At 38.4% G+C, this 17,005-nt stretch overlaps 1 protein-coding gene across 1 annotated transcript in view; it reads left to right on the top strand.

Moving 5' to 3' along the window:
• Positions 1–381: 381 nt before the first annotated feature.
• The window catches only part of chrm3a (cholinergic receptor, muscarinic 3a), a 102,677-nt gene continuing 86,053 nt past the window's right edge, over positions 382–17,005 (top strand). Inside the window, exon 1 of the mRNA XM_030748626.1 lies at positions 382–497. The gene's annotated coding sequence lies outside the window, so the exon portion shown is untranslated. The remainder of the gene's footprint in view (positions 498–17,005) is intronic.

Here is a 17,005-nt window from a genome sequence, read left to right on the forward strand (position 1 = left end):
TTTTTTGTAAAAGTCAACAACTTGAACCTTTGGCTATGACAGTTTGACAAACATGTCTGAAATATGGAGGAACCTGACTATATATGATCTTGCATGACTTACATAGACTTTTGTCAGTGCAATCTGCCGCTGTGTGCGATGACTCCCTACGGTTCCCCAGAGCTATTGTCTATGAATGAATGTGGACTTCTTTTATCCCACGGGTGTGCCACCTGCCGGTGCGTCACGGCTGCCCTGACCAATCCCGACGCAGTGACTCTCCGTGCGCCCTTGGAGATCCCGCGGTGCTCCTTACATCGCCGCCCAATCCACGTCTCTGTGACAGTAGAAGGTGCCGAGCCCCATTATCTTAGTACCGTTAGCGCTTCAGATGTGATTAGATTGGACTGCCGTACTGCTGCTGTGCCAAACATGGACGCGTGACAAGTTTGACTGGATTGTCTTTTCCCCATCTACTTGTGCCGTTTTTGACCGCGCGCATCCGTGAATGATGTGAGGTAGGTGGGAATAAGACAAAAAGCGAAAGTTTTGGAAATAATTTGTCAAGAAAAGTATTTTTCCCCTCCCAGAAACGATTTGCAGCTGCTTCATTGTGGAGCGATTTTCGTCCCACAACGCTTCACTTTAAAGTTCCAGAGAAAATATATAAAATTATTATATGCACATGTCTCCAAAGCGAACATGTCATATTCAGGATAGTAATGCAAGTTCGTTTTAGATCTGCTTCTGTTTAGATGCAAGTTTGGGAAAACAAGTGCCACTGCTGTACGCCGGCTCAGCATCCTGCCCAACCCTTGGCTCTCTTCACATGTCTATCCTATAAAAAGACGACGTGGCTTCTGAAGCATTATGCTTTATTAAAGTTTATCAAAATCACGAAATCCTATCATGAGTAAAATCTCGAATTACCAGAAGTTCGGAAAAAAAAATCAGAAAAAGAAAACCATTGCCACCAAAAGAGGTCGTTCTTATTGCGCAGCCTGTTCTCCGTCTCGTGGCACATGCATCATTATTTGCTTTCCGGATATAAAAAATTTGTTTCTCTATTGCTGTGGACCGGGAAGCAAATTAATTGTATCATTATACGGCAAGTGGAAGGCATTTATTAATTGGGGTGACTGTTTATTTATGATGTCCATAGATGGCAATGTGAAGGAATGTTCCCTCTCAGTGAGGGGACATTTCACTTTGCACTGGATAATGAGTAAGAGCAGAGGGAATGGCATCTGTGCCATAGTGCAAATATTTTTCTTTCAGCCCACTGCAGCAGTTATTCATCACAGAAACCAGAGTGTGAGTTTGACACCACAGTACCTGTATACGAATCACAGACTGCTCACAATGGCCGTAAACCTTGATAGTTTTAACATTTTAATATCTTTCATGTATCAACACAACCAGCATGTTTTTATATTTATATATCAACAAAACTATTGTTAAGGAACAGGGCGTCAAGTTCCACACCATGGTCAATGCCGGGTCTGTGACGGGTTCTGTTAAAGGTTGAACAGGAATGTGTTGTGATGATTATGACTTTCCGTCACCTCCTTTGTGGAGAAAGGTGGCGAGGACATTCACAAAAAGGAAAAAGACACATGAGAGAGAAAGGTGAACAGCAATAGAGCTTTCATTGTGTGATGTATTGTTTGTGCCCTGGTCAATATTGGTTGGCTAATATTTTTTTCAGGCTTTCCCCTCTTGATCGATGGTTTTGTTGTGCATGGTGCTGCTGTTGTATTGATCATCATTATGTCTTTTCCAAATGGGCAGTGGGTGGAGGATAGTACTACTGACCCTGGCTAAGTCTAGATGGCTCCAGAGAGGATGAAAATGTCTTTGCTTTTATCTTCTGCACCTGTTGTTCTGTTTGTAGGTTCCCAGCTTCGTGATATCTGCTGATATAAAAAAAATCAAGATATGAGGTTAGCCTGTCATTTATAAGTATTTATAGGAGTGATGTGAGGTGTTAATCCTCTGTAGTTTACCGTAGTTCAATTTGATCATAGTTCGGACTTGTTGAAAGTTTATTGATAAAATCAATGCTGCTTTTACACCTGTATGGCAATACTTCAAACACTTGATTAGCTGAGCACAGAATCAACACTGGAAACTCTGACTTCCTGTAAGAATTCTGTAAATAGTTTGTAAAAATCCATATGAAAACAGTGACAGATTTCTACATAAATCCCATCTCATCCATTTCCGTTTTTAATTAAATCATGCCAGATGTTTTCAGCTGGTACAGATAGTTGTGTATATAAATTAAAAAAATTACCAGCAGAATGAAAAAGAAACACAAGAATGCAGAATATTAGATGAAATAAATAATGTATGATCCAGACAAAGGCATCAGTATAACAGTAAAACCCTGAGGCTGCAGTGTACTCTGACTGGCACCACCAGTCTACTTTTAGAGCAGAAAATAGGAGACAGTGATGGGTATTTTACAGGAGTCAGCTGGCCAAACAGGCTGGCTAACTCCCCCATTGGGTTTCATTAGAGCTCGTCTTGATGTTAAAGCCTGTTTAATCCACTTTCACAGCCACACAGACCACAACCGAGCAAAGAACAGTGTCTATCTTTAGACAGCACATGGGCAGAAACTTTTCCATCTCAGCTCAATTATTAAAACAATAACACAAATTCCTTGTAGATGGCCTTTAAATGTCTCGGTTCGAGAGGCCCACTGCACCAAACTGTGTGCTGCTGGTAATCACTAAAACTGAGGGAAATGGTGTTTTCAGCTTCAGATAGAAGAGTGTCAATCAGTGGCTGCTTAGTTATCTTATCCATAAACAGCTTCGCACCCCTTGCATCTCCCCTTGCTCCTCGAGTGAGTAGTTGGGCTGCTGGAGGGTGTGATTACAGTAAAGCCTTATGAAGTGAGTGCTTTGCCTGTTTGTCTTTGTCTCGGCTCTCTCTGGGCAGCTACTGTTGTTGTCTCAGGTTCATAGCGCCTGTTTTGCTTCAGAGACTCAATGCTGGGAAGACACTGGCTTCAGACACCTAATGTGACATCTGTGACATTTAAAGCAGAAAAATATATTTATGTCTGCAGTCAAATACAAGGCCTACAGAAGGGGTTTGATCATGGTAATACTGGCACTTAATGGAAATAACATGTTATTAACCAAGCATTTATTTGGCTTCCCAGGGCTATATTACTTACAGTATTGCTCTGTTGATGCGGTTGAGGTTTTTATAGCCAACATAAGTGTGTTAAACTGACAATCATCACTCACTGACTTCTGCTAGTTTTCATAAGCTTAGCTGGGCAGCCCCGTATAGTTGGAAATAAGGGGCCTCACTTCAGGGCTGGTAAAAATTCTGCTGTATGTTTACCTTAGGATATTGTGCATGTTCAACACACAACTATCCGCACACAATTCAAGATAATGCAGGTGACATATAGTTAAAGGGTCAGGCATTAGCCAGGAAATGAAGAGTGATTTATAGAGCTAGAGTGCAGGTAGTTCATGCTTTCTCTAGGTATATAAATTCTGCTCAATTTACAGGTGAATGTGTCAGCTGTAAATTTTACTGTAAGAGTCAACTGGCAGTTCTGCAATACAGTAGACACGAGTGTTTCCATACATGTTTGCAAATGGCTCACACGCTACGATACACTCAGCTTCTCTGAATTTTCAGTCATTCTTTTGCTCCCGCTGTAATATGTCACTGCCTCGTTTATACCCTCACACTCTCTTGACAAAGCCAAACTTCACTTGAGGGAATTCAGATTCATGCCTAATACGACTGCTCTCTTATGTTTGCATTCTGCCAGTTGCTGTCAGATAAGTCAATAACTAGTTATCCTCCATCATTTTCAGGGGAGGTCCTGCGGGATACATTTGAGTCAAAAGATCGCTTTACTGTACGCATAGGGAGTGGGGAAAATAGACCAGGAACACGATAACAGCCAGTAATAGAGTGCCAGTGCAATATGTATGAGTCAGAAACTACAAACGGTGAATGGATCTCCAGTTCAAATGTCAGAGAGTAGTGACGGGTACAGGAGAGGAGAAATTTGACAATGACAGATGTTTGAATTTGCATGGACTGGCCTCAAACTCTCATCCATATGTTCCTTTGTTCCAATTAATGTTGTTGTCATTGAGGGCTTATTTATTATTCTGAGTTAATATACTTCCACACGGTATTGATTACAGTAAAGATTGCTTTGTAAATTAAACTCTAACATACGGTGTGCTTTTGTTTCCTCTCTGCAGCACAGTTTTGTAGCTTTCGAACGTTGAAGTAAATGCAGACTGAAGAAAGTTTTAACAATAATATGCTCCTTATACTCATTTGAGCTAATGTGAGCTGAATGGTTAGTCATCTTAATAAAATTTTATGTGGAGATTAGTGTTTCCATTTTCAAGTGTTAATAAGATGGCAATTATCCTCTGTTTACACATTTGTTTTGGCTTCGGTTTCATAATATTCAACAGCTAATAATCCTGAAATAAACAAATATGGGACTCGTTTAGAGAGCAGAGACTTGATACCTGTAATTCTGGGCGAACTGCTATGACGGATGAGGAGAGAGTGTAAGTAAGAAAGAAGAAAGAAAGCAACAATGTGAAATACTTCAACTTCTAGGAGCAAAGCAAACTCTGAAATAAGCTATTCAATAATCCTAGGACACCGTGCACTTTTTTCATTACAGAAAGAGTGTCTTGATGTTTTAAGGATATTTTTCTTCTAATGTTACTCTGTATTGTTTCCCACACTGCTGAATTTTCCAAAGACCACGCCTACACATTTTCCTGACAATGGAGCACTCACTGTCTTTTTTTTTTTTCATCAAAAGATATAAAACACTTATGTACAATGGTCTAAATTGCCAAAATTACCTGCTTGAATGTTCAGACTTATCAAACATATTGTCTGACATGCTGAAGAATGCTACTTCTCATCATTAAGGCAACACTATGAGCTACGCAGCTTGCTTTTATGGGGGTATGATTGCAAAGTGACAATGATTTCTGGCAGCAGGATATTTTATACAATTTTTCAGCTTGCAGGAATACCACTCACTCTGTCACAATTCAGTGCATTTTACTTAAATTGCAATTTCTTTCATTTTCTTGTTCTTTACAGATGAAAACTGAGTCTGACTGTGTTCTCAGCTTTGAACACTTTTATTTCCTTTTGCATAAACTCAACAATATCGCTCCTGTAGAGCCAAGAGGGTGATCTGCTAATGCACAGGTCAGTTCCCACCCCTCAGCACCTTTTATTGCACTCATAGTAACACTGCAAGTTGGTATGCACTTACCTGTCTGCTACGCGCCGCTGCCCCAACACACACATGCACAAACACGATGAAATAGACACAAGCGCACAGTGAAAAGGAGATGTAGCACAACCAAAAATTATAGTATAATAAACTTTTTTTTTAACAGCAGACATTTTGACTTTTCACACTAGGGAAAGCACAGGTGAATTACTGCTTTACCTGCCACAGTTTTACCTGCCATGACTTCCTGGGACAGATAATGGAACTGAGTCACCTGTGCTTTTCCTACTGTGACAAGTCACAATGTCTGCTGTGAAAAGGTGAAACTGCATTTCAGACGCATCCTGTGCTGAAATGAAACATGAAACATTTGAATGCACCATTACCACCATTTCTCCTACCATTCACTTACCAGCCTTAAGACCACCCCCCACGACAATGATAGGCTACTAATGGCATGCTGAGATTGAAGTAATGCTATTATACATAGTAAGTGGATGGTTTACATTAAAATATAAACACTTATGTAATAAAGCTAATGTATATCTAAAATTCAGCATGAAGATTTTTGTGTCTGAGACAGATGTATGTGTAAACAAACAGCTGTTACAACAACAACTGCTTCATTAATTCTTCTATTTATGTTCCAATCAGCATATGGTGCAGTCTTATAGTATATCTGCCTGAGCACTTAGTATGCTCAGGCAGATATATTTCTGGAAACTTTTCATTATCTGAAATGATGACAGAGGAATCCTATTTTGCTAATGTCACAACAAGGATCTCCTAATTTAAAACTGAATGAGAAGTGTTTGAAGTCTAATCATTCAAACACAAAGTTAGATTACTGTATATGATGTTTTAAGATTTGGTTCCTGTCACGATGAGCTTGTCAGATTTTATCAGTAAATAAGTTCTTTTTAGTATTTTACCATGAAATGTTTGGCACGTTCCAACTGAAAAATGGCTGCTGTACCTTTTTTAAAAAAAAAAAAAAAATTCAGTTCTTTGTTTCTGCATGACTCTCTCTCGCTTTTGTAATCCAGCTCATCAGGCTCATGTCAAGTGGGGCAAATTGTTTGCCAGGCACTCATATCCTGACAAAACAACATTTTTTTGGATTTGTAATGGTTCATCTCCAAATCATGTCAGAGGCTGTGTGAGGTGAACAACTGTCTAACATAAATTATTTTAGCTCTGCACCTTTTGTGCCCCCCCCCCCCCCCCCCCCCCAAAAAAAAAAGCCCCAAGGGTGAACCACATCTGATTAGCCTAAAGGTTTAACGAGTGACAGAAATGTAAAAAATATTGCCTGTGTAGCGATAGATTTCCTGTTGTTTTATGAAATCACCTCAGCCTCATGCTTTTTTATACAAATGCAATTCCAAATAATATATATATATATATATATATATATATATATATATATATATATATATATATATATATATATATATATATATATATAGACACACACACACACACACACACACACACACACACACACACACGCATACACACACACACACACACACACTCAGTTTAAACTTTTACATGAAAAGAGGGCAAAAAAAGGCTGGGAAAGTGAGGCTTACAAAAAAAAAACATTATGCAAATAATTAGTTTAGGTCAGCAGTATGATCAGATATAAAAAGAGCATCTTAGAAAGTCAGAGCTTCTCAGATGCACAGATCTCAGACGTAAATATAATCAGAGGTTCACTGCAAAAAAATACATCTACACATTGTGGAACAATCTCAGAATAATGTTCCTCAACATAAAATTGTGAAGACTTTGAGTATCTCATCATCTACAGTAAACAATATCATCAAAAGATTCTGAAAATCTGAAGAAATCTCTGTGCGCAAAAGGCAAGGTCGAAAATCAGTATTAGATGCCCGTGATCTTTGGGCCCTCAGGCAGCACTGCATGGTTCTGTCATGAAATCACTAAATGATCGAGAAACATTCACATTTTCTCTGGACCAAAGCTCATTTAAAATGGATTGAAACAAAGTGGAAAACTTCTGTTCTGTGGTCAGATGAGTTGAAAATCTTTTTGGAAAACATGGACACCGTGTCCTGTAGAGTAAAGAGGAGAGAGACCATCTGGCTTATTATCAGCCTGCATCTCTCATGGTATGGAGGTGAATTGGTGTTTATTGAATTGGCAGCTTGCACATCCAAAAAGGCACCATTAATGCTGAAAGGTACATATAGATTTTAGCGCAACATTTGTTCCAATTCAGAGAATGTTTTTTTCAGGGAAGGTCTTGCATAGACAGCAAGACAATGCTAAACCACATACTGCAGCTATTACAGTACCATGACTTTGTAGTAGAAGAGTCAGGATGCTGAACTGGCCTACCTGCAGTCCAGACCTTTCACCAACTGAATACAACAAAGAAGACCCAGGACTGATGAGCAGCTAGAATCCTATATATGTTTACAGATGGTTGTTAAAAGAAGAAAGAATGCTACACAATGGTAAACATGTCTAAACTTTTTTTTTAGATGTGTTGTTGCCATCAAATTCAAAATGACCTAGTTTTTTCTTAAAATTGTACATTTTCTTAGTTTAAACATTTGAAATGTTTTCCATGTTCTATTGTGAATTAAAAAAAAAATCGGTTTATAAGATTTGTAAATCATTGCGTTATGGTTTTATTTACATTTCACACAGCATCCCAACTTTTTTGGGTATTGGGGTTGTAGATCAAATGTGTTTAATCTACATTCATCCTGCCTCCTCATCTAGCTAATGTGTCTTAAGCTGCTGCTTTAGATCTATGAAGTAAATAGGTTCTTTTTACTCTCTTTCATTTAACACCTGTTGGACAACTAAAACAGGCTGAGTGATCTTCTTCCAAATATGAACACATAGAAAAAAAAAAAAAAAAAAAACTACTCAAGGAGCAGCATGTAGGATAAGAGAGACAGTGGTAAACAAGCTATACAGTCCTGAAAAGTTCACATGGGGCTTTTTTTTCTAGGGGGATTTAGAGTTGTAAATTACCCAATGTGCACACCTGTTAGAGGTAATATTTATTCTTAAGGTTTGACCTGTGCTTCTGTAGAAAACCGCAGCATTTATTAAAATCCTGCACCTGGGTTCGGCTGGATGTCTGATGTGTTGTGATTTTCATGAGTAGTGTCAGTTTGCATAGACATGCCAACACTGATTTTTACACAGTTTGATTGGAAGGATATAGTACTATGTACCAGGTTCAAGGCTGTAAATGGCATTCTGGGCTATTATACATTTTTCTAGAGGAAGAAGAAGAATGGCTTAATAGTTTTGGAGCAGATGCTGCAGTCATGCTTTATGGGTCAAATATTGATCTTACAGTTATGACATAGTTGTTACACACCTGGTTTGTATAACACTAATTCACTTATTCCCAACATTTTTTTAAACTGCACTTTAAATGATGATTGAAGGTTGCCTCTGGTGTAGCTTTATGCGTATCTCAGTATTATCACTTCTCGGAGCTCTCACCAAATGTTAAAGTTGAAAATCCATGTTCAAAGTAAAGTCAAGTGAAAAACTCTTCATTAGACTTCTTTATGTTTCCCCTGAAGCAGGTCTGAGAGCAGCAATTTATGCCATTCTTGAAGGGACCTCAATCCAGTGCCTGTCTTTGAATCTACCTTTCTCGTCTGTTTGACTGACATTTAAGAAAGAAACAGTCAGTTGCAGAACTTGTATGAGGTGAGGGCAAGATGTAGAGCAAGCCCTTGGGCTAAACTCTGTAGAGGGGAATTAATTCAAGACAAAAAGACCCCCAGCCTGCAGGCATTTGACATTTACATGCGTCTAAAGCAACAAAAGTGTATTTGTATTTGTTTCTTTAGACTTGCACCAATTTGTTATACTGTCAGTGAACCGGTAAAGAAGTGTTTGGTTCAATACTTTATTATTTTTTACTGCCCAGTGAGGTATTCTTATTGGACAGGTTGAAAGCTGAGACTGGAATTAAACAAGATGGACACAGATGTGCACTGTTTTTATGGGGATTTTAAGTTTTTCTAAATGGAAAGTAGTGCAATACTTTCCTGCGGCAAGGGAAGTGAAATGATTCTAAAAGCTTGTAGGAATCTCTACAAGTGCTTCCACTTTAGCTGATTGTACAGTCGGTGTCAGAACAAATTGTGTTATTGCAACATTAGGATAATACTGCACTGCAGAAAGTAGTACTATATTTATCGCTTTCAGAATGGTAAGAAAAGGGCAGGTATCAAAACTAAATAGACAGGGATTCATCCAACTGCAAGATAATGACCCAAAGCTTCGGAAGTAAAGACCTATGGTAGGTTTCAAATGATCAAACACCAACACAGTCTACAGACTTTAACCCCATCATGCTGATTTGGCATGAACTGCAAAGCAGGATGAAAGCAAAGCAAGCTAAAAGTGCAATAGTGTGGGAAGTATTGGATGAACTTTCCAGTGATTCATTTATATTGGAGATTTTTTTTCTTAAAATTAAAAAAACGGTTTTATTTTAGGACCATAAGACTCTGCATTATGTAAATTTTAGTCACCCTGACAGATTTTTTTTGAGTGCACAGCCCCAAAAGTTTAGTTAAAAAAAAAATATGTAAGCTTAACATTTGTTTTTGCTACTGAAAGTAATGCAGAACAACAGTTCTGATTTAGTCTTAATCCAGGAATGCCTGTTTTCCCTCGGTGGTATTTTCATTCCTCTACGTTTTGTGAACAGCACAGTATAAAACTTAATAGATCTTAATATATATAACACCTACCCAGGGATTACTTCCACTTAGCAAAGTGATAATAATCTCAAGTCTGTTGCAGGAATGTGTGTAACTTGGCATGACATGAAAGCTTTGTTGGAGAAGTGCAGTGACATGAATCACTGGACAAGGCTTTAGGAGCAGTCGTCTGTTTTTGTTCATCCTTGTCGGCTGTGGAAACCCTTGGAAATAACTAACACGGGGCACACACCTTATCAAATATTTTTGTGAAAGAAGAGGTGCAACTGTATTTGTCTGCCTTCGATCTAATATCAAGCCAGAGTAGAAAGAGCTCAACAGATTCTGGAGGTATTATAGAAATGAATCGACATGAGGGAGAGTTAGACAGCCATAGTACATTAAATTTAGTGGCGTCTTTAGGATGATGAGCAGGCCAGAAGCAAGAGAGGGTGGATGGAATTGCAGTGCGAGTCTCCATACAAGTTTTTTGGCAGGGTAATGTTGGTATTAAAAAAGGAAACTGTTTATTGGCTTGGTACCCTCTGTGTTCTGATGAAATGTAATCATAACCTAGGCTGAACATATTTATTGCATACAGAGGCAACACAGCAGACTTGCAGGAGCACATTATTTATCAATATTCCGTCAGCTAAAAATATAGTGTAAACATGAAAATTCAATGGTTGATTCAGCTTGATTTATACATCTGGATTCCTGGCACGAGCTCAGTTTAAATCTCTTCAAATGAAAGAGGCAAACAAAGAAGACGAAGGACACTATGGGCTTGTGTTGTCGCGTTGTAGCAGGGCTGGCAAAGGCACAAAGGAAGGCGCCATCTTAGTTTTAGTTTGGGAATTTTGCTGCTTCAAACAACCCTGCTTGCGCTGAGGAGGATGAAGGAGCACAGCTGATGTTGTGTTCATATAGATTAGGAGGCACAGTGCAGATTTGCTGTTGCCTTTTTGGCATGACATTGCATCTCAGGCATTCTGTATTACTGTCAAAAATATTTATTCTCATATAGATTAACTTTTCTCACATTCAAAACATATCACACGTATCTTTTTTTTTTTTTTTTTTTTTTTTAGCAGTAATGCTGCCTCCAGCTCACCTGTGTTATTGAAATTAGCTGAAAACAAGAAGGGCAGGCAACATTACCTTTAGATTAGTTAGCAAGCCAACGAACAGCACTTTTATAAGTCAGCACAAAAGATGTTGGCTCACATCTTACTTCGTTTGGATCTTTGGAATTTTCTGTTTTCTGTGTACACACCGCCAGTGGAGCAGAGGAGACGCTGTCCTGCTGCAGCCTGAGATCACAACACTGTGAGTGCGTGTTTGTTTGTTATGTTTCCTGTACAAGATTCTGGAATCGTATGAACTTATTCATATTCATATTTTTGGAAGAAATGCAGCAGACTTATTGCATCTTGGTGCTGTGGTAATTTTAATAAATGTTACTCTGGCAGACACAGACAACCATAGGAATAGGAGTTCTGTGTGTTCACTGAGATGAACTGACTTCAAACAACAATTACATTTACACTGGCACTCTATTTTTCCTGCAAACAAATTCTTCTGCCATATAATAATTTATTAAATTCTATAATTACGTTATAATCCCATGCATAGCTTTGAATAATAATAAAAAAAAATATCAATGGATACTGGAAGTGTGATAACAGAAGGCGTTCAGCCGGTGGGGTAAACTGTTGCAGCTCTTCTTTCAAGATTTTGTGTATTTCATTAAAAGACTACATGTTGTTGATGAGCCTGAGTACTCCTGAAGTTTTCTTCCAGGATCAGCCACCTTTTTGTTCTTTCCTGCTGTTCATGTTTACTTAACTACTTTTTTTTTTTTTTTTTTATCCAGATTAGTCTCACTAAAGCGCTTTAAAATAATCTCATTAAATCTAATTTTCAACAGAGGCACGAAGGGGCAGTTAAGAGTTTGTAGTCATCTTCCTCATTTTCCTTAAGCTCCTATCATTACATCAGTCACATCCTGCTTAATCCTTAGCTGGTGAGAACCACCAGGGGAGACGGATACCCCTGTGACCTCTTTGCTGTCTCTCTGTTTATTATTTGTACTTTGGATATCAGGATCTGAGGTGATATAATAAGTTAACAATGATCGACCGTTCTTTGGAGAGCTAGTGAAACACAGTCTGAGTAATTTCCCTGGTTTGGTAATGACCCTGTTTATTGTGTCTCAGCTTTGGCAGCAAGTTTGAGCATACTGCTTTGATTTCCATATATCATAATCAGGATGTGGCAGAGGTTATTTACATTGTTCACAATCCAATGTTTGGGCTCCTTCCTAATTCCGTGGTTCACTTCCAAGAACTATCTTGTGCTAATGTGAAGAACGTTAATCACATTACTGCCAGACCTATGTGTTTTAATTGCTAGTGGCTCGGCGCAGTTGGGATTTCGACCACTTGGCCTGTGCTGTAATGCTTTGTCAGTGAACAGTAACATTAACAATGCATGAATACTGAGAGCTAGAGACTCTGTAGACGGTTGAAATTCCTCATGTGTTTTGACTCTTTCAGTCTTTGCAGCACCAGGTGTCTAAACCAAGATTTATTTGTCTCACCACTGAATGTGTCTAAGAGTACCTGAAGGGTGAAATGAGAAATCTGTCAAAATGCTTAAAACACAGTTATGTTCTAATCAGGTTATTTATGTGAAACGGATTGTCTGGACAGATGTTTTAGATGATGCTGTTTACTGAATAATTATTTTAGTACAGAAAAATGCGCAGCCCTGTAACTTTGAGAGGGCGTGCTCATTTAAGCAGGATTAAACTTTAATGCATTTCATAGAGCTCTGTCACACAGACTCTACAACACACAGTACACTGTGATGGACCATCTTATCAACTCTCCTGCAAAAGACTGTAATGTGTACTGTTGTTAATGCATGGGTGCAGACAACAGTGAAGTACTTAGTGTAACTAAAAATGGCTTAACCAAGCAAATTGATTTAATCTTACTTTATTTGGGTGTACAGGAGGAGGAGAGCTTCAGGGAGAATTCCTTTGTGTCTTTAAGAAATGGTTCAAAGCGCCATGGAAACAATGAAATGACAATTCATAGTGCAGATGTTTGCATGCAAGGCAGACATTCTTCCCCTGGAGCTGCAGTCACTTTTCTTTGTTTTGCAGAACAAATTTGAAAACCTGACTGCTGCCAAAGCATAAACATTTTCTCTTAAGTTATGTAAGTTTGTTATCATTGCTTTCCCATCACTGGAACGGCAACAATGTAATACCTCAAAGGAAATAATTACTATGTTTCTACCTCTGTTTTTGAGTTTCATTCTTGTATTAACAATATGCCGTGAATGATAAGAGTAGTAAGTGACAACAAAGTTGACAACAAAGTATGACAACAAAGTTTTTTTTTTTATGTCGTATTGTTGCTGAATCATTGCTTTGTGAGTGTGCACTTATTAGGAGATTTTGGGGGCTGGTTTTGATAAATCTCTTGCTTAGCTGTTAGTTATTTTATTTACCTCTCTTGTACTATCTTTAGTCTTTGGAGGTCTTGATGTCAGAGTATTTTTTTCATAGTTGCATAATTCAGAGAAATGCAGGGAGTGGAATAAAAAAATGCCTCATCTCTTAATAATTGCTGAATTTATTTACTCCTAGAGTGCTACTGGGGGCATCATCTTCACAGATTTTTTTTTTGGTTGTTTTTTTAGTCTAGTACACAGGCTTACAGCATGTACTTCTTGTTCTTCTTCTTTATCTTTCATGCACACTTCACATTGATCTCCACCCCTCCCCATTCCTCTATGCAAATACATCATCCCTCACTACCATTAACAGGTCTTGATGTAATTGAACAAGCGTGTTCACACTCAAAACAGTGGAAGCGACGGGATGTAGCCTGACTTAACACAACACTTGGCTAAGCAGCAGGGTCATTTGATCTCTGCTTGTGCTCCATCCATCAGAATGACATATGCAGATAGGCTGCTGTACATCCATAAGACCTCTACACATCAGCGGCTCCCGCTCATATGTCCTGTCTGAATGCAGCTGTGTATTTTTTTAACTTCCTTTTCTCTGGAGTTTGAAAGACTGAAACATCTCCTGATGTATTATATGTCACCACTGATATTAAGCTTTTTACAACGCAGAGGGAAAAAAAAACCCAAACCAAAACAAAACAGGATGGTGTGGTGCAGTGGAAATTTACATTCTCCCAGGAACTTATAATAACTTTGCTTAATTTGATAACTCACACCTGCTCTTCCTTTGGGTCATGACAGGAAGGAATAAGAAAAGATACAAAGAATAAATGACTCTCCTGAAAGTAACAACTACAAAAGTTAGACTCTGACTACAAAAGTTAGACTCTAATCTGTGATGCCTGGCTGAACTTACACCCTGAGGTGATCCGTGGACACAGGAGTTGAGAGTTTTGTAGACTCATATGTGTAAACCTTAAAAAAGCTTCTGTATTATTGCCACGTGAGTTCAGAACCACAGAAAACATCTAATGTGAAAGAAACAAACTGATCCCAAAGCGCATCATCAGTAAAACCAGCGATATGTCTCTCAATAGAATTTGCATGTTCAACACGTTCTGCGGTTGTGCAGTTTTATTTTTATTAATCCCAAGCCAGCAAAATATTTTTGACATTGTCTATCAAAATTTAATGATATCCTTTCCAACACCAGCCATCCCACAGAGCCAACAGTGTCCTAACTTTTTTACAGTTATACTTGATTTTGCACCTCTGAACATATGGCAAGTGCAAGGTGTCATGTGGACTCAAGCGACTGGCCTGGATGAAAAGAAAATGGAAAATTAATTTAGCTCAAGTTTGAGCAAGCAGTGTATCGCATTTATGATGAATGATTATGAGTGCTTGAGTTTTTCTTTAGGTCTCAGATTTCTTCAGAAGTAGGATTCCGCATGTGCTTTTAAATTCTTCTTTATGAGTGTCTGACTGTTTTTTTAATACTCAAGGAGATGTCATGGTTGGCCCTGGATGTGTGTGCAAATGCATTTTTGCTCAATCACTGGCCCACCGTTTGCTTACACAGGGTATAATGAACCATTAATTCACCGCTGTCACTTGCAGCCCACAGTCAGTCTAAGCAAAATGAACTCTTGCTCCAGCAGAGCAAAGAAGGAGCAAATGCCACTGTCATTCTAAACATCAAACTGTGAATCAGTTTGTGTTGCGTTAATAAGGTTGTTACGCTGTTCTGTCTAATGCGTTTTGTTCTGATAGTGTTTTGCATTTTTGTAATTTTGTTGCCTCTCATTATTCCACAGCCTATGCTGCGTGTATTTCAGATTATCAACAACAACTGATTTTCTGTCCTGGTGGGTGATGGTGCTTCTTTTGATTTATTTTTTTAAATAAAGCACCCCTCAAACACTGAACAGGCTACATGTTATATATCAGCTACCACGCAGGTATTTGTATGTAAGAGATTACCTCTAAAGGTGCTGGGAGGGGGTTTGTAACAGAGTTAATTAAATAAATAGTGAAATTATAGTATTACCCTCTCGTCCATATAAGGTCACTTCTGGCTCCAGAAATCTAATATTGCACCATCCTTCAAAACTGGACTTCTCTCATCACTGGGTAATATCATGTTGGTTATGTTTATCTTTTATACAGTCTATGGTTTTGCCAAACTAACTGCTTAAAGAACAAATCCAGATTTGATACATAGACTATACATCACATATGTCCGATTATGAGCCAGTCCCTTTCCTGCATGTGCAACACGTGCACAGTGATGCAGTAATGCAGTCAGTCACAAACCAGCTGCCTCAGTATGAGCCTCGGTTTGAGCAGACAAAGAAGCTCCTGTAACTTACTGCAGTTTGGGAGAAATTGTAAATTTTAATAATTTATTTTATTATAAACTGAAAAGTTTGCATTGAAGAAAACTGATGCAAGGTTCATTTGACCTTTTAATGCTTATATCACCAGTAACACCTTTTGACTGTTATATCAGTGTTTTCTCTTAGGATAGTTTCTACTGTGATCAGAATTACTATAAAATTGTATTTTACAGTTTGTGTTTTTGATTCAGTTTCTTACTTCATCAGGAAGTCTCTCTCTCTCTCTCTCTCTCTGCGCATGTTTTGGCTTTATTACTGCCTTATTACTTCACTTTGAAAACGCTCCACAAATACAGCACAGATCTCATTTCCATTATTGCTCATTTCCAATATGTTCTGGCAGTGAAGATCTTGGGGGTCCCCCTTACTGTTTATGACTTGCTGTTTGTGCAGCATTAAAAGGTCAAACTGGACAAATAACTCGTGAAAAGACAAACAAATGGCCTAAAGATGTTTTTTTTCCCATGATTTCTAAATGTAAAGTAAACATATCATTCCCTCTGAAGTGACTCCTTGAAAACACAAACACTTCTCAGCATTATACATGCTTAATTATGGCCATAACATATTAAAAAAAAATCACCCACCATGTCTCACAGATGTATGAGAAAAGAATCTCTTTTTTCTATATGTTTGTTTGTGTGAGACATTGAGTGCGCTCTGATTAAAGAGATCAAGGGGGTAGATTTAATGAAATCCTTCTCCTGATGTTGTAGCACCAGCCTTTTACCCATATTTTTTTACCTCTTCCCTTTATTTATTTATTTCATGACACTCCACAGGAAGTATTTCATGACTATTACTGGTCTAGCAAGGTGAATATCAGAAATAGCTTTTGTCTGATGGAAGACCATCTTTATTGGAAATCCTAGAATATTCTTTTGTTGGTACTGGCACTAGAACAATGCAGTTGAATTCCTTTGTGCATGAATAATTCTTTTTGTGCCTTTCGGGACATTGTAATATAGCCCTCTTTCTCAAACAGTTGTGAGCTAAATGGAATTGGAATGAAGCACAGTGTTTGGGAGTCGATGTTCTCCCATTTCTGATGACCGATGGCAGAAGAGAGATGAAAGGCCTAATGTAAAAAGCCATGCCTGTGCTTCTTTTCCTCCCCACCTCCTCTGCTTTCCACTTTCCTCTCTTCTCACCTAAGCTGTGGT

The sequence above is a fragment of the Archocentrus centrarchus genome, chromosome 15 (assembly GCF_007364275.1).
Source record: "Archocentrus centrarchus isolate MPI-CPG fArcCen1 chromosome 15, fArcCen1, whole genome shotgun sequence".
Lineage (NCBI taxonomy): Eukaryota > Metazoa > Chordata > Actinopteri > Cichliformes > Cichlidae > Archocentrus > Archocentrus centrarchus.